Source organism: Mesocricetus auratus, unplaced genomic scaffold (genome assembly GCF_017639785.1).
Source record: "Mesocricetus auratus isolate SY011 unplaced genomic scaffold, BCM_Maur_2.0 Super-Scaffold_100008, whole genome shotgun sequence".
Taxonomy (NCBI): Eukaryota; Metazoa; Chordata; class Mammalia; order Rodentia; family Cricetidae; genus Mesocricetus; species Mesocricetus auratus.
Genome location: NW_024429192.1, coordinates 86,145,272 through 86,162,778, shown reverse-complemented (window position 1 = coordinate 86,162,778; position 17,507 = coordinate 86,145,272). Strand labels below are relative to the sequence as shown.

At 50.2% G+C, this 17,507-nt stretch overlaps 1 long non-coding RNA gene across 1 annotated transcript; it reads right to left on the bottom strand.

Annotated features, from left to right (window-relative positions):
- Nucleotides 1-2,641: 2,641 nt before the first annotated feature.
- LOC121141828 lies at nucleotides 2,642-15,830 on the bottom strand. The gene is made up of 2 exons (XR_005878763.1): nucleotides 15,736-15,830; nucleotides 2,642-3,015 (listed from the first exon to the last, which is right to left on the bottom strand). It is a non-coding gene; the product is annotated as an uncharacterized LOC121141828 (long non-coding RNA).
- Between the last annotated feature and the right edge of the window lie 1,677 nt (nucleotides 15,831-17,507).

Below are 17,507 nucleotides of genomic sequence, written 5' to 3'. Positions count from 1 at the left end.
TACTGCCACTATGGAGTCAGCTGTGCTGAGGTCTGGGGGTGTTAGAGGTTATGCACTCATCTAACATGAACCTTGTGGGCATCAAAACTTCCCCTACTATGTGGTCACATAGAAAATTAGCAGCTTGGCATTGTCTTAGGTATTATAAACCCAAGTTTTAACACTAAACGTAAAGGTAAAATTCTAACACAAAGAAGAGACTGGAGAGAGACCAGCTGCCTCACATTCCAGCCTCCATGGTACTGATGGTCTTCCGAGCTGTCCTCTACAGTGCTCTTGGGAAATAAAACATGTGAAGGACTATGTTTTGTCTTGGTTAGTTCTTTGGGCAGGTAGTGCAGGACAGTGACTGAGGTAGATCCAGGCTGTACCCCAGCCTCAAGGGGACTTAGGGAAGTGACTGGAGGATTCTAGGAGCTGTTGTGATATTGAAGGGGCTAAGAACACACACACACACACACACACACACACACACACACACACACACACACACACACACACTACCGCCACTGTTTCGACCTCAGTGCGGTTCTTGACCATCCATAGCATGCTAGTTGCTGTTCTAGTTTCTTCCCTGTGTGAACCCCTCTGATTCTCACATCTGTCATTTGTGTGTCTCTCACTTAGACATGTGATCTCTCTGATGTCCTGCAGATCTGGTAGGCACGTGGGGAAGACAGAGTTAGAGCCTGGGGCTGTCTTGCTCAGGGTTTCATTAAATATCTGCCATGATCTGGTAGTTCTAGCAAATGGCCTGTAGATGAAGTTTTGGTCCCAAATGAACACACAGAGGCTTATATTAATTATAAACTGTTTGGCCGATGGTTCAGCCTTCTAATTGAATAGCTCTCTCTTAATTATGAACCCATTTCTATTAAACTATGTGTTGCCACATAGCTGTGGCTTCCCTGTAATGCTCCGGCATGTTTACTCCTTCACCAGCTACATGGCGTCTCCCCCACAACTCTCTCCCTCTCTCTCTGTTCCTCTTTCCAGAATTCTCCTAGTCTGGTAGCCCCACCTGTACTTCCTGCCTGACTACATCCTGCCTGTCTATTGGCTGAAACAGCTTTATTCATCAACCAATAAGAGAAACATATATTCGCAGCATACAGAAGGACCTCCTCCATCAATGGCCCACTTTCTAGTATCTCTCCTTGCCTCTCTTCCCTGAGTTAAGAATGGTGTTTCCCATTCCCCTGGAAGAATGTGTTTCCAATTAAGTTGGGCTGGCAGTGCACAAGAGGTAATTAGTGACCATGGCCAGATACCTCTGGTAATCTATGTTGACATAAGTTTCTCAGAGAGTAGTTTGAACTCTCAATGACTCATATACTCTTTCGCCTGTCGTTTGGGACAAGAACACTAACCTCTCTTGGTCTCAGTTTCCTCTGGGTGGCTATGGCAGTGTGGTAACAGCTGTCTGTCCTCTTCACAGGGTTGCTGGGGAGCAAGCAAATGTAGGTGGCCTTGGCCGCAGTGACGGAAGCGTTTTGCGCAGTCTGGATACGTGCCTTGTGTTGTGCTGTGGACCAATTGTGGGTTCTTCATTCTTACAGAACCTGCTGTTGTGTGGGGAAGGCCCGACACAGGGGCATGGGCAGAGGCTGAGCGGGGTTGATGGTGCAGAGACAGGGAAGTGCAGGCCAGAGAGGTGCTTGCTGTAGGTGGGGTGAGGAAAAGCCACCATCAGGCTGTGGTTTTGGAACTGGGACTGTGTGCCTGAGGCTGCCCTTTGAGGATCTCAGTCCATACTACTAGCTGGACAGAGATCCTTCCCCTAACAGAGTTCTCATGCCTGTTTCCTGGGACTGTGGATCTGCAGGAGAATTCCGTGGCTGGAGGACCATGGAGAGAGGGGGACTTGGAGGGTGGATCCTCCCTTCCCTCCCCCACATTTGACTGATAGAACTCTCTCTGGTCTACACCACTGAGAAACAGACCTCCCCCCAGAAGTCCTCCTGAAAAGCCTTTGTATCTTTTCACAACGCACAGCTTTTCACCCATGGCCCTGTCTCTTTCACACGAGGTTACACTTGTGGTCAAGCTCAATTAAACATCTCAGGGCAGTGAAGGCTGGAGGCAGCCTTCTGGAGTGTAGCCAGCTGACCTTGAACTCCATGGTGGAGCAATAGATCTTTATGTGGGCTTAGGGGCTGTCCAGCCTGGACAAAAAGTTGGTGACTGAGGGGCATCCACATGGCCACGGCTCTGACTGAGCTTTCCGTTTGTTTGCAAAGTGACAGTGACCTCCATTTCACCACACACTGATTATATAGACTCAGCCAAGTGCACATAGACTTGTATCCTTTGTCTTGCACTTCATCATGTCACAGGGACTCTCTGTCCCTGCTCTGTGTGACCATACAGTGTCACCTTCATCATGTCACAGGGATCCTTCGTCCCTGCTCTGGGTGACCATACAGTGTCACCTTCCTCATGTCACAGGAACCCTCTGTCCCTGCTCTGTGTGACCATACAGTGTCACCTTCATCATGTCACAGGGACCCTTCATCCCTGCTCTGGGTGGCTGTCCAGCACATCCTCTCTTCAGGTTGTCATGACAATTGCTGAGCTGTTTCTGGACAGGGATCAGAAAAAGAAATGGGGAGGACACGTGTTAAAGCCAGACCATGTGAACTCCAGGATTCCAGGGGCTTTAATGTCTCTCGGGATGACATCTTATAAAAAGCACAGCTTCTGTCCCCCAGAAGCTAGTGGCTGGGAACTTTGCTGATACGCCGTGGAAAGTGTTGTCAAGGATCCATTACATGGATCATAATTATATTATAAGCAAAATTATAATAACAACAATAATAAATAGAATCCTTCAAAGTCCAGTAGTAATCCAGTAAGAGTGGGCTAATGATTGTGGGAGCAGGGACATCTCAGTCTTGGAGGGTGGTCAGGTGCTCGACAGGGCTCTCACTGCCTCCCATTGTGGCCTGCCTTCAAGCTTACGGGGGTCTTTCTTCTCAGATCTTGGCCATTTGCCCACTGGTGTCCCAGCAATCACTGAAAAACAGAAAGACAGTAAAGACGACGCGCCCCATTTCACAAAGTAGTCACCAGATCCCCAGGGAACAACTGAGGGAAAATGCAGGGGAACTATTCCTTAAGCAAGTGTGTCCTGCAGAGGAGATGCCCAGAGCTCTGTTTGGCCAGGAAAAAAGCGAGAAATCAAATCTCTGAGTAAGGTTGCTATTTTCTCTTATCATTTAATCAAAGGTGTATCTGGTGTGGTAAATCCAGAAAAGACAGAAAGTCAAAATCAGACCAAAACCTAACTCTAAGCCCTTATCCTGGTGTTGTGCAAGGAGAGATGTGTACATTCCTGTGTGTGGCTTTGGGGTGCACTTGTGGGTGTCAGTACACACATGCACAAGCTTGCAGGACAAGCTCTGTGCTGATGCTTCTCTCCCCATGCTGGTAGGGAGGGCTTGCTAAAATCATCGTTCTCCTCTACCGAAGCTTGGCAATAGGTGTGACTCAGGTCACCATGGGTCTGGAGGCTGCCTGGGGCCTAGCCTGGGCACGGGTGTGTCTTAAGATCCCTTGCTCATGGGCTGTCGTAATGAAGGCCACACCACATGCATCTCACTCCAAACACACACCCCGTTTCAGACAGTGTATGGGGGCCCATGAGGTTCTGAACCTACAACAGGTTTTGGCTCCTTATGCCTCAGGAACAACACGGATATTACATTCCTTTAAGGAAAATAAAAGTCTGATCTTTCCAATCACCCATTTGATATTTACCAGGCATCCCGAGGCTGCATTTGGAACCTGTGACACAGACCCTTCCACCAACCCATCAGATGCCCTGCCACGTCCAGGGGGTTTTCTGTATCCAGGAGTTTGGAACTGGCTGGATGCAGCTTTGAGAAAACAGTTCAGAAAGTTCCGGATCAGAAAACTTAAATTTGCTCTGCTCTGATCCCTGTGTGAAGTCACATGATTATAATGGGTAGGCCTCCTCCCAGAGCCTCTTGCATCCCTGGCTTCAAGCACTCAGGGGAAGTTGTGGTCTTGTGGATGTCACATGCTTAGGCTTTTAAAATGGCTGTCTCTGTGCTGAACATGGCACACACACTGTTTTCTTGTCATTGCCTCGTCAATGACACAGCGATTCAAATTGTGTTGGGCAATGGAATTAATCTAGATTGGATATAAAGTGTCTGTGGAAGCCAGGCGTGTTTGTGCACACCTGTGATCCCAGCACTCAGGAGGCTGAGGCAGGAGGATTGCAAGTTTGAGAATACTCTGGACATCCTGGGCTACATAGGAAGACCCCGTATCAAAACCAGAAAGGACTAGAGAAGTGCTTAGTGGTTATGAGCACTTGCTCTTGAGAGGGCCTGGGATTCAGTTCCCAGCATCCCCCACAGGATGGCTCACAACCACTGTAACCCCAGTTATACAGGATTTGATGCTGTTTTCTGGCCTCCTTGGGCACACTGCACTACCCCCCACACACACACATACACACAGAAAGAGAGATGAATGATGAATGTCTCTCATTTCATAACCTGGATGTGGCAAGCCCCAATGTCAAGACCAAATACTAACAATGAAAACCACCACCAACAGCAACAACAGTAAAAAACAACAACAACCAAAAAAAAAAAGCAAAACAAAACAAAACAAAAAAACCAGCCAAACCACCATGATGGAACCAATGACATTTGTCTCTTGATGTTGACACGTGGTGTTCACTTTCCCATATTGCATCAGGACATGGCAGAACTGACAGTTCATGACTTCTAAAATGGATGGCATCCATCCTTCCTCCTTCTTTTCACAAATCACCCACTTGTTCCTCAAGACTCAGTCAGCACACCCTCTGGAGAGGCTCAGATATGAACAGGATGGAACACTCCCACCCCCACCCCCATCCCCACTACCGGTCAATGCTACTCTTTCGGCAGCCTGGGTAAGCATCTTTGGAGTGGACTGGATGCTCAGGCTACAGTTAAGCCTTCGGACAAAACTACAGCCTTGGCGGCTGATTACAGCGAGAGTCCCAGTGTCACTGACTGACACTACCGAATCACTGAGTTTGGGGACTCACAGAATCTGTGATGCTAATTGTGTGTGGTGATTCCTTTTAGGAGATTTGTCATTTAACATTAGACGGCAAAAGGGGCACCTTTTGTGGCTTCCCTGGTGTGTGTGGGGAGATGTCTACATTAGCTCCACCTGCCAAGGGACTTAATCCTAATAACAGCCAGACTGTAATGCCCATGAGGTGAGTCTTTTGACAGATGAGGCTGCAGGAGCAGCAGGTGTTGGCTTGGGGTCAGGGAGACAGAGGATGGCAGTGTGAACTTTTGAGCTTGGTGGAGTATACCCCAAAGCTCACACTCTCAGCTACAGTGCTTATTATATTATTATCTTATAAATGCACAATGCAGTCCTGTTTATTCAAGTCGTGATTGATCCCACGATGGTGAATGAGGCCTGCCTCCTGCATGCTTTAAGGAGGGGAGGCTGCAATGAAGGCTTCAGGCTTCTTTTTAAGTGTACACCCCCACTTCAAATCAGGCCCAAGGACCCACCTGCTTCCTGCCCCCTGCAAGGCTGAGCCCTCCCTTAGGTCTCTCCCACACATGGGCGTCTGTCTCCACTGACAGCGGAGACATGGGGTTTTTGGACACACCCATGCGCCCTGTTCACGTGGAGGGATTGCTGGCTATCCAAGGCTGGCAGCATGCTGGCAACATTAACAGGAGACATTTTTAAAAAATCACGGATGCTCAATGACGCCTTTGGAGTTCTGGTTCTTCATATGTCAACATTAGTTATACATCTACTGTGTGCCTCTCACCGTTGTGGGCATGTGGGCATGTCAGTCCCTGAAGTGGTTGAGATGGGGCCACAGGGAGAACGATGAAGGGGACCCCAGATAAAATAGCAATTTAGAGGGCAGATCGGGCTCGGAGACAAGGAAGACAGCACAGGGGACTGAGGATTTCCTGGGAGGATGAGAGCAGACTGCAGCATGGATGGACCTGTCAGAGGAGACCTCAGTCAGAAAGAGGGGTTTGCTTAAAATGGAAGGCATGTGGGAGAGTTTCCAAGATAATTCCTAGAAAATTCCAGGTTGGGTCCAATGAGATGACTACATTAGAAAATGGCTAAACAGACATCAAGGAATTTGTTAACACAGACAAGATCTGTTCTGTATCGATGGTTCTCACTTGAAGGTGATTTGGGTCCTAGTGGGGGGACATTTGACATTCTAGATGTTAGGCATTGGGTAGGTTGCTGACACCTTGCATAGTTCAGGGATTGACCTAGCTGGAGACGACAGGGAATGAAGAAGGGCAGACCCAGAAAATCTGGGATCAGGTGGGTGGTGCACTCAGATGGAGGTGTCTGGGGTCGGGTGGGTGGAGCACTTAGATGGAGGTGTCTGGGGTCGGGTGGGTGGTGCACTCAGATGGAGGTGTCTGGGGTCGGGTGGGCTGTGCACTCAGATGGAGGTGTCTGGGGTCGGGTGGGTGGTGCACTCAGATGGAGGTGTCTGGGGTCGGGTGGGCCGTGCACTCAGATGGAGGTGTCTGGGATCGGGTGGAGTACATCAATGGGGAAGCCGGACACTCAGTGCATTTATTTTCTGTATCTGAATGGAGGCAGATTCATTGCACACAGCTGAACAAGGAAGGGGGTCTCTGTAAGGGAGCCATCAGGGAGTAAATGTCCAGGAGGAGGAAGTTGGGATTGACATTTTCTGCATGTACTGCCAACATCCCCACAGGAACCCAGGGAATGCTTTGCACTCCTACAGGTCTGAGGTATGGCTGAGCTTATGTATATAACACATCCACTCAGGCCTACCTCTGCTCTCCACAGGGGATAGAGGATCACTGCTAGACATCACACGGAAGCTCACCTACATAAAGCAGGCCCCAAATGTCTGGGGCACTGAGGCTGAAAAGGTTGGGGCGACCTAAGCTAGCTCCTGATTCTCGTTGGAAATTTCACTTGCCTTGTATGTCTCTCCGGATCATAAGCAAGGGTCTTCCCCATCGCCCCTGAAGACAGTCATTGTCCCTTCTATGTGCCTTGTCCCAACACCCCAGCTCAGGCATGTGCAAAAGCAGCACAGACAGGCCAGTGGGGTCTCCTTGCTGAGAGCAATCCCCAAGGTCTGGCCCAACTACCAGTGATTTGTGGGTTACTCAAATTCTGTGGGAGGCCACAGTCACAGCTGGGTTCTCCTTGACCGCAGCCTTCCTCCTCTGTGCCGCATGAAGAACGTGATGATAGGCCCGTGGGCGCGAGCTTGGAGGCCAGACCACAGGAGAGAGCGCGTATGCCGAGTGCTTCATTATATTAGGGACTTGAGAAGAAATGACACTTTCCTAGGACTCTGTGGTAGATCACCTGCTGAGCAAACACAAGGTTGTGGGTTCCCCGCCAACCACTGCAAAAGAAAACATTTCCACAGTTCTTCCGACATCGACTGCTGGAATCTCTGCCCTGCCCCACATCAACTGTGCGCGTTCCACAGCATGGACACGTGCCCTTCTGCCTCCGACCCACAGCTGGCCGTGGCTGGCTGAGAAGTGGGCCGTGGGAATGTCCTGAGACCCGCCAGCCTCAGTATTTCACCTCATGGCAATTTATGAGGAAGAAGCTGAGCTGTGTTGAACCCCAATTTCATTGGCATAGCCTGGGGGTCAAGAAGGATGAAAGGGTATCCAGTTTTCAGATTTCAGGTTTTCTGGGGTCTTAATGTGAGCCCAGAAAGGGCTGAGATCTTTACTGTGTCCATCCTGATACCCATGCTTGCTTGACTTGGGCAAATCCATAGCAGAGGGTTGATAAGAGCTTTTGATAATGAAACAGGTTTGATGACACACACTTGTGTAAGAGGCAGAGGGGGCGACGATCATGAGTTCAAGGTCAGATTGGCTATGCAGACTGTCTCGATAGATCACATTGTGGAAGCGAATGCCATGAAGAGACTGGGCCCTCCCATGGGCTGCTCTGTCCCTCTGCTTGTTGAGGGGTCAGGAAGCTGACCCCTCGCCTGGCTTCCGGTGGCTGAGTCTTCATCATACCCAGTGCCCGCTGTCTCAGGTCAGCGATACTTCCTGAAGGCCCACTCCCATTCCTTCGCGTTTCTGTGCCACCAGCGCCAAGCACAGCCTCTCACACGTAACAGATGCCCAGCAAGCACTAGTTTATTGGCTGAAAGAAGGGATACGTGAGTGACGTAGGCTTTATTCAAAAACTTTCAAGCCAGTCAGAGCCAGCAGAAGTCATAGCTCCTCACTCCCACATGTGCCTGCACACGCATGCACACACATGTGCGTGTGCACTCTCACACATACACACTGAGCCAAGGACAACCTTAGATGTTGCCTTCAGGAATGGTCTTTGCCTCCTTTGGGGACAGGATCTCTCACTGGCCAGAAGCACACTACTTAGACTGTCTGGCCAGTGGTCTCTGGGGACCCTCCAGTCTCCATCTCCTCACAAGCCTGTACCGAGAACTCTGGGGGAACTCAGGTCTTCAGCTTGGCAAGACAAGTGCTGCACAGCTTCATGGCTTTTTGAGGGAATCTAGAGGGATGTCGATGATCGATTCCGTATTGTTTTGTGCCAACATTGGTTATTGGGATGTGAGCGCCTTCCTGGTTCTCCACCCTTTCGTTTCTTCCAGTTGCCAGGCAGGGAATTGCCACCGGTGGCAAACGCTGACAAGCTGGTCCCCAGTGCATGAGGCCCTGGCACTCCTGGGTGCCAGGCTTTGGCTCCTGTGTGTGAAAAGCTCTGCGTTTGGAGAGGGTCCTCCACTTCCCAGAGCAAACAGCAGCCACGTGCCGGGAGTGCCTTCTGGCCCCAAACATATGGTGCGTGTCCGAGGGCTCTCAGGCACCTGAAGCTGTGCCAATTTGCAATAATTAAACAGCAAGGCCGGAGTGAGTGGTTTGCTGTGGCTGTGAGACAGCCAGATGCCCGGAGTGAGAACCAAGCCTGCCTCCCGGCTCTGCCTCTCACTGAGAACCAAGCCTGCCTCCCGGCTCTGCCTCTCACTGAGAACCAAGCCTGCCTCCCGGCTCTGCCTCTCACTGAGAACTGTCTTGAAAAGGATAAAATCCTCAGTGATGCTGAGAGTTGGTGATGGTGACCTGATGCTGACGAGGGCCACAAGGAGGCCTCCTGTTGTCTGCTCCTTCCCTTCTGCCACATCTGCCTTCTGTCATTCAGACCTTAGAGTTCGCATACAGCCAGGGACTCTTGTCTCACACCTGCTCAGTGCTTTGGGGGACCCACAGATATCACTCATGGGGGGTGCGGGAGCACTTCCCGGATATCTCCTTTCAATTCTGATGGGTTTGGGAAATTGGGTCTTGTCCCTATTCCTCCACATGACACAGTAGTGAGAGCAGGGGGGGGCAGATCTCTGTCCCCACCCCAGCACCCCACTCCCTACCTCTCTTAAACCAGCCAAAGGCACCCATTAACTACGTGCTGAAATCGTTTCAGAGGATCCCCCCCCCCCACAAAGCAATACTGACTGGGAGATTGGGTGGAGGTAACTCTCTCAGTCCCAGAGTGCAGACATTCCTTGTCAATGGGGCTGCAAGGCCATGCTTCTGTGAAGACTCTAGATTATTCCTCCTGCATCTCTCTGCCGTTTCTGCTCCTTTCCTCTTTGTATTTCATCTCATGCCCCCACTTCATCTTTATGTGGCTTCTCCCTGGTAACGGTTCACAGGCTGATTCCAACCCAGACGTGGCCACTGAACTAAGGGTCCACACGACTCCCAGGTAGCACTGTTTTGATGTGATTGGTGACATTTGGAACAATCTCATTTTCAGAGGAGGCTACATCAGAAGAGCTCGGATGTCAGCATGCCTCTTTTGGGGGGGGCACAATTCACTCCCTTATAGATGTCACAGTGGTTTTTGAGTTCACCCTGCATATTAAAGAAGGTGGGAATAACTGACTTTTCACATCTCCAAGGAGAAGGTGCCAGAGGGGCCCAACTATGGAGGGCAAATTAGCAGGCAAGACGAAGGCAGCCCCTTGCATGGACTTCAAACAAAAATACTTGCTTTTGATCGTCTGGGGTGTCCTGCCCAGTGCTGACTCCTGGACTGGGGGTTCCAGAAGCACTATATTCCCTGGAGTCCCCTTGGATTATATTTAATGAATTGGCCATCAGCTGTCACCCTGACGGACTGCATCCCCGTCCTCAACAAACAAAAGAGCAGCAACAACAACTGCAAATCCTAGTCAGTAATGACTCAAACCAAACCAATTAAAAAAAAACCCAAATTGAAAACCACCTTTGATGGCCTGGACGCCTTTATCACAATCATTGTCTGAAGGGAAGAGCAGGATGGCGCCAGAGACCTGTCAGGAGTGGAAGGGAGGCAGAGGCAGGGTGACTTATTGTTGGTGACACGGATTCATCTTATTAAGGAGTAATGGATGGGTTAGCTCGGCAGTTAATCACCAAAGCCTTCCCCTGGAGGTAGAAGACGGAGTGTTGAGATAGAGACAAGTAGAAAAGCTGTCACAGAGGGTCACGTGCTGCGGTCACCTGGAGGGGTGTGTGTGTCACAAACACTAGTAGTGAGGCTTCGAGCCCTGAATCTGCGAGGGCAGAACCTGGGAATTTGCATTTTTCTGGAGCCCCTGGGATGATTCGGTGCAGTCCAGCGTAGGGACACTGAGCTGCGGTCGCTCTCATCGTGCCTTGAGCACCCCCCTCCCCAGTGACACCAGTGCTGCCTGATCATGCTGGACCACACTGCTTCCTCTGGGCAGCTTCCTTTTCCTAACCTCACTTCCTCCAGTTAGGCAGGTAACTCTGAGAGAACGCTTTTGATGAGGTCATCTGGGGTGACCGTTTTATACAAAAAGACCTTCAACAAAACATGAAAATGCAGTCTTACAGCCAGAACTTGGTATACCAGACCTCCCTGAGCCTTGAGCACAACACTTCCTAGAGGCTGCGTGGCCTCAGTGTGGGCAGAGAGTATTGGCTTCATTTGTGACTTGAGTAGGAAATAGTTGTGAGCTTGGTGGTTTTTATCTGCAATGAAATGTCCTTGGAACAAATACAAGCATGTCACAGCGTCCTGTTTGGGGCTGTCCTGTATAATACAATATCTGAGACGGGGTGATTCCTGTAGAGCAAACATTGTTACACTGGAGGCTGGGGAAGGGGAAAGTCAGTCGCCCTGTGCCTGTCTATTGGCTCGTGGCCACGTTCAACCTTGGGACCCCACCCAGTGGTAGTGCAGGGCAAAGCACACCCTGTGTTGGCAGGGGTCATTCTGAGAGTTGGTTCTGCCCCCACATGGCAGCAGAGAAAACTGAACACAACCCCAGGACTGACCAGAGTGAGACCCTGTGTCAGAAAAACAATAAAACAAAACAAAACCCCTAAAACAACCACCACTAACAAAATAAATCAAAACAAGAAAACCTTACACATGTAGCAATTTATAACAAAACATTGCAACATTAAAAAAACAGTGTGTTGCCAAGAGGTGGTGGTGCACACCTTTAATCCCAGCACTCGGGAGGCAGAGGGCATAGGGGAGTGAATCTCTTGAGTTCAAAGCCAGCCTGGTCTACAGAGTGAGTTCCAGGACAGTCAGGGCCACACAGAGAAACCCTCTTTCAAAAAAACCAACCAACCAACCAGCCAGCCAACCAACCAACCAACCAGCCAGCCAGTGTGTGTCCAACCTGAACAACTTGGCAAGAGTTTATGTATCTTGGACATATTTGTGAAGTCAAAGTAAATATGGCCAATGCAGTCTGGGTGTTTCTGAAGTCTCTGTCAGGTACAGTGAGGGGAGTTGCTGCCCTCACAAGCTCCATAGCTGTCCTGAGGCAATTCCACAGTCATCCCTGCTGTAAAGTGGAGTGATCATGGCGACCTACACAAGACCTTGATCCATACATAGTCTTGGCAACAAATTCTGCAGAACCCTGAGATGGATAGGTTCCTGGACTGCTGGGGAGGAGGTGCTGTGATGTACAGGTTGAGTAGGTGTAGGGCTCTTAAGGATGTAGTTGTCACCCATGCTGGCGTGGGACTTTTAGATGACAAAGCACCTTTGCGGCACCCATGCTCCTGCAAATTCGTTTATTTGCCGAGTCACATTTGAGGGGGCTTGTTTGGTTCTGAGTACCCTTTCTGGGGCAAGGAAACATTCATTTACATCCAAGTCACAACTGAAAACCAGCCGTTTGCAATTTAGGCCATTTTCCTACTGGCATGCCGCTTCCAGTGGCTGCGGGTGTGTACAGGGCTCCCGCTGTATCCTAGGAAGTATGCATGTGGCTATAGTCTTGCCAGGCCCCTTTACATGTTACACATCACGGGTTGGGGCAGAGCCTGCTGGGGGCCTAAATTATAAACCGAGGCAGAGGGAGCCTATGCTGGCCCAGGTTGTGATGTTGCTCTTAAGCATATGCAGGATCCCAAGGCCCCTGTGTTAACGGAACTTCTCCACCAGTGTCCCCAGAAGGACCCTGTGCCTTCATGCCTAGTTTGGGATTTCAGGCAGCTCCGGTCAGACAGCCCCAAGAACCCTGAGGAGTCATCGGTGGCAAGCAGACCAGCTCCTGGAAACACTGCAGGCAGCGACGTAAGAGACACAGCAAAAGTTCAAGTGCTGTGGCTTGGGGGATGCAAGCTGTGGGAAGACCTTCCCAGACATGCTGGACCACCTCTAGGAGACTCTCCCCTCACAGCGCATCCCCTGTGGAGCCAGATCCCACAGCAGGTCAAAGCTCAGAACATCATTTTTCTTCTCCCCCCTCATGGTCCCGAGGCTGATTTCCAGAGTGAAGTTGGAGGAGCCGTGGCTGTGTGGGTCTGGGCTGATGTCTCTGCAGAAGGGTTGAAGGCTCCAAGATTCTTCGCATACTTCCTGGAACCACTAAACGGGATCTCAAGGCTCTTTGGCTGTGTGGTTTTTGCCAAGAGCAACTTGAGCCTGGGTTTATGGGGGCAGTGTGCTGATGACCATATAGAAACTGTGCTTGGATTTCAGACCACAGACATCTATTTCCACGGCTTGAAATGAAGAGATCTGTTCTAGCCGGACAGTGGTGGTACACACCTTTAATCCCAGCACTCAGGAGGCAGAGGCAGGCAGAATTCTGTGAGTTTGAGGCCAGCCTGATCTACAGAGACAGATTGGGGCACCCAGGGCTACAGGACTACACAGAGAAAAACAAACTAACAAAAAAGACCTATGTTGACATGAGGCCTCTCCTCCTCTACCCTTCCCTCCCACTGGCATGCTGCCATAGAGATGGCCCAGTGAGAACTTCTCTGCTCTTCTTTCTCAGGGATGAATTGCCCAGGAGTGGTTGCCTGGGTTACCAGGCTTAATAACCTGGCCCAAATGGAGCATCCTTCCAGACATCTCCTCAGATCCTGACTGGGATTTAAGTTGTAGCCAAAGGGGTAAACCCCATTGTCCTCTGCCAAAGAAACTGTGTCAGGCTGGAGAAGTCGGGCGGTAAGAGGCAGAGTTTTGGGGTACCACCTGAACTTCTGTGGCACTCTAGGATCTCCAGGGCAGGGTGCATGTACGTGGCCCCCTCATGTTTGCACACATCCCTTTGTTTGTCTGTATGTCTGACTATGCATATGTGTGCGTGTGTGTGTGCGTGTGCGTGTGCATGTGTGTGTGTGTGGTGTGTTCCTTGAGCACCAGCTTGCTGTTTGACCTGAGGCAGACCTCTTTACCTCTCTGGTCCAGATTTCTGTAAAAACAAGGGTGTTGGACTGTGTTCTCTGTTAGTTCCCCTCCAGGTCTCAATGCTGTAGACTCCAGGATGTTTTACGTTTTGCTTCCATATTGTCAGAATGTGAGGCACCAAAATAGGTGCTGGATACACATGGTGAATGAGATTGTCTTTGCCTCTATTGGCTCTCTCTCTAGAGCTTCCTGCAGTCTGGACTTTGGTCCAGGTCAGCGGAACTCCCAGCTCGTCTGAACCAGCATTTTTCCACGGCAGCACAGTGAACCATCAACTAACCTGCTAATTAGCATTTTGCCACATTCACTCTCTGTTTCCCTCCTATGTCTTCCTACTCACAAGCCCCTGACAAAGAGAAATCCCCCAGGAGGCTCACAAGGATGCCTGGCCTCTTACTCAGCGAAGCTGACTTTCTGACAAGCAGTGACAGTCACGAGAATGAGAATGATGTCCTTCACACTGCAGGGCTAGTGAGAAATTTGTGGCACAGTCCCAAACCGAATCGGTTTTATGCTGGCTGTTACAATGAAATACCTGAGGCTGGGCCCTTTACAAAGAAAAGAACTAGATTTTGGCTCATAGGCAGGGTGGGGTGATGAAGTTCAAGATCAGGATATGGTCAGATTCAATGAGGGATTCAGAATCAATTCAGGACAGAAAGGGGAAGGGGGTGGTGAGGACACATATAGGACCAAGGGGAGGGGTTATGTTTATTTTGTAACAACCTTTTAGGTCCATTTTTCTATCCCTCCTGCCAGCTCCCAAATCACAACACAGAGACTTATTATTAATTATAAATGCTTGGCCAGTAGCTTAGGCTTATTACTAATTAGCTCTTGCAACTTAAATTAACCCATTTTTATCAATCTACTTTTTATCTCATGGCTTTAGTATCTTTACTCTGTACTGCCCATGTTGCTTCTTCTCTGTCTGGCTGGAAAATCTCCTTCCTTCTTCCCAGTGTCCTGTGTGCCTGAAAATGCTGCCTAGCTATTGGCTGTTCAGCTTTTTATGAAGCCAATCAGAATGACACATCTTCAGAGTGTACAAAAAGATTATTCCACAACACAAGCCTCTCAGGGTAACCAGTCTAGTTCCATGAGGACTGATCTGCTCCCTCAAGATTAGCATTGGGCATTGGTCCAGCCCAACAGTGCTATGTCTCCATGACCTAGTCACTTCCTACAAAGCCCTACCTCTGGAAGGTCCACCCCTCAATCCCTCAATACTATCACACCAGGACCAGTTTCTAGAACGTGATCATTGGTAGAGAAACTGCATCTACAGAAATCACTTCAAGGTCATGTGATCACCCTGTTCCTCAGCTGCCTTCAGCGACAGGATAGTCTTAGCATCCATTGACGATCCTTGCCTGAGACAATGATGATGCTGGCTGTAAAATGCAAACCCTTCCCTTTGCACCACGGACCTGTGAACATTTAGAAGTCTAGTGTATTCTCATCTAGACTGATACTGCTTGAGTTCAGCTAGAGCCCCCTTCAAGGTGGTGGTGTCTCGAAGTCCCCTTAATTGCAGCATTTTTTTTTTTTTTGCTTTTTGAAACAACAGAATGTTCTAGGCTCACCCTGTGCTTATCTTACCCCAGCTTTAAACAAGTTCTGATATCTTTTGGTGGGAAGGGCAGACGGAATGCAAACATGAGGCCCGAGAACCTTCTGTTTCATCAAGGCAAGCAGGGCTGTATTATGGGTTCCGGCCAGAGCCTGCTTCTCTCTTTGTGGCTCTGAGTCACGCCTGTCTTAGGGGCAAAGTGGTGGCTCTCAAGGCCCTCCCAGGGTCCACTCAGCACTGGGCACTGTCCTAGCTTCCACTGTCTCCTGGCTGGGGCAGAGACAGGGCAAACACAGTGTCTGAGGGACCACATGGCCACTTTGCCTTGTTACTGAGTAAGTCTTTGGTTTCTCCATGTGCTGGGGACAATGGAAGCTCAGAAGCAGCTTAGGTCTTAGGTCACTTACCTCTAGGCTGTTCCGAGGCCTGAGATGCCAACATCTGAAAGGTGAAAATGGAAGTTCTCCGGATTGGGAATCAGCAGATGAGGCTTCTAGAAGATGCTATGCCAACTCACTAAAATTCTCAAGTCTCTATTACTTCATAAAAACATAAGGCTGTCATAGTATTTACCCACCTCCCACAGTCGTTAGAGAAGTCGGGAGCTAAGGTATCTAGTGTTTGGCACGGGTCTGATCTCTTGGATACTGTATGTGGATGACATCTGGGTCTATGGCTGCTTTACGGAGGGCGGGGCCCAGGACAGCAGCGGAAGGAAGAGATCTCGTTGACACGGTTATCTTTGCTGGCTCTACATCTCCTAACCAGGTCAGCCCCTCCATAACTGAACAACGGCTTTTAAAAAATTAATTACTTTTTAATGAAGTTCAAGGGAGATTTTGGAGCTTCCTGGCACTCTCCTGAGATAATCGCAGCAGCAAAGAGGGCTGAGCAGAGAGTGGGAGTGGCTGAGCAGAGAGTGGGAGTGGCTGAGCAGAGAGTGGGAGTGGCTGAGCGGAGTGGGAGTGGCTGAGCATAGCGGGCCTCCAGGGAGCGAAGGCTTCACAGCAGAGGCCCTTAGGAATGCTTTGTTGCCTACCTAAGGGCATCACTCAGAGGCTGCTGGCATCCTGGTCTTCAGTAGACAGAGGTCATCTACAGTAGGGCTGGTCCTTGATTCAACAAATGGCCATCCAATCATTGCTTATCTAGTCAGGCCTTGTGTTCGTCAGCTTTGCATTGCTATGATGGAAGACTAGAGGCAGTTAGCTTATAAAGAGAGAAGGGCTATTTTGGTTCATTGTTCTGGGGGTTTGTGTGTTAAGACCAGACACCCAGGATCTGGAGAGGGCAGTAAAGCATGGCAGGGGCATGCGACAAAACTAACTGCAAGTCACAAGTCAGGAAGTAGAAAGAGAGAAAAGGGAGGAGACCAGGGTCCTATAACTCTCGGGGAGGTGGGGGCTCACCTCCAACGACCCCACTTGAGCCCAGCTCTTCATTTCCACTTTACCAACAGCACAACCTAGAGGCCAAACCTTGATAGTGCAGGGCTGGAGTGGAACCTGCTCTCCCAGCCTGCTCTCCCAGGTCTTCAACTGGCCCCGGTTAGTACATCTCGCTTCTGAGCTCACTCCCATCACCATCATCTCCTGTGTTTCTAGGGTGTCCGCTTGCCCCCGCCCCAGGTAGGTGGGCACACAGAGGGAGGCTCCCTAGAGTTGGCAACAGCTTCTCCCTAGAAACAGGCAGCCTCAGTCCCTCGGGGAGAGTTTCAGTGGGATCCTCTGTTCACCCCCACCTGGAAGAGCACGAGCAGATTGCCTACCTACCTGAGGACAGAGGGTCATGGGAGCGAAGCTGTGGGGACTTTCTGTTGTCCCTGCTCCCCAGCCCCACCCTTTATGGTGGAAGCTCTGACCCACGTCTGGGAGCTTGGGCCATAGACGATCTTCTCCCATGCTGCCCTCCACAGTGGGCCATGTCCTCTGTCACTGGACCGTTGACAGGCCGCTGAACCTGTGGACTGGCTCACCCCCTGGCCCTCTGTGACCTGTTCTGTGGCAGCCTTCTCAAGGACTGTCGGGCTGCATGGCTTCCCAGTCTCAAACCATCCCCAACCGGGCCTTTGCTGCATTTGTGACCTGGATGATCTGCCTCGGGTGCTTTAAGAGCAGTGCATTCTGGGTGATTATCTACGTGGCTTAAGAGCAGCTCAACATTGCTTCCCTTGGAGGGC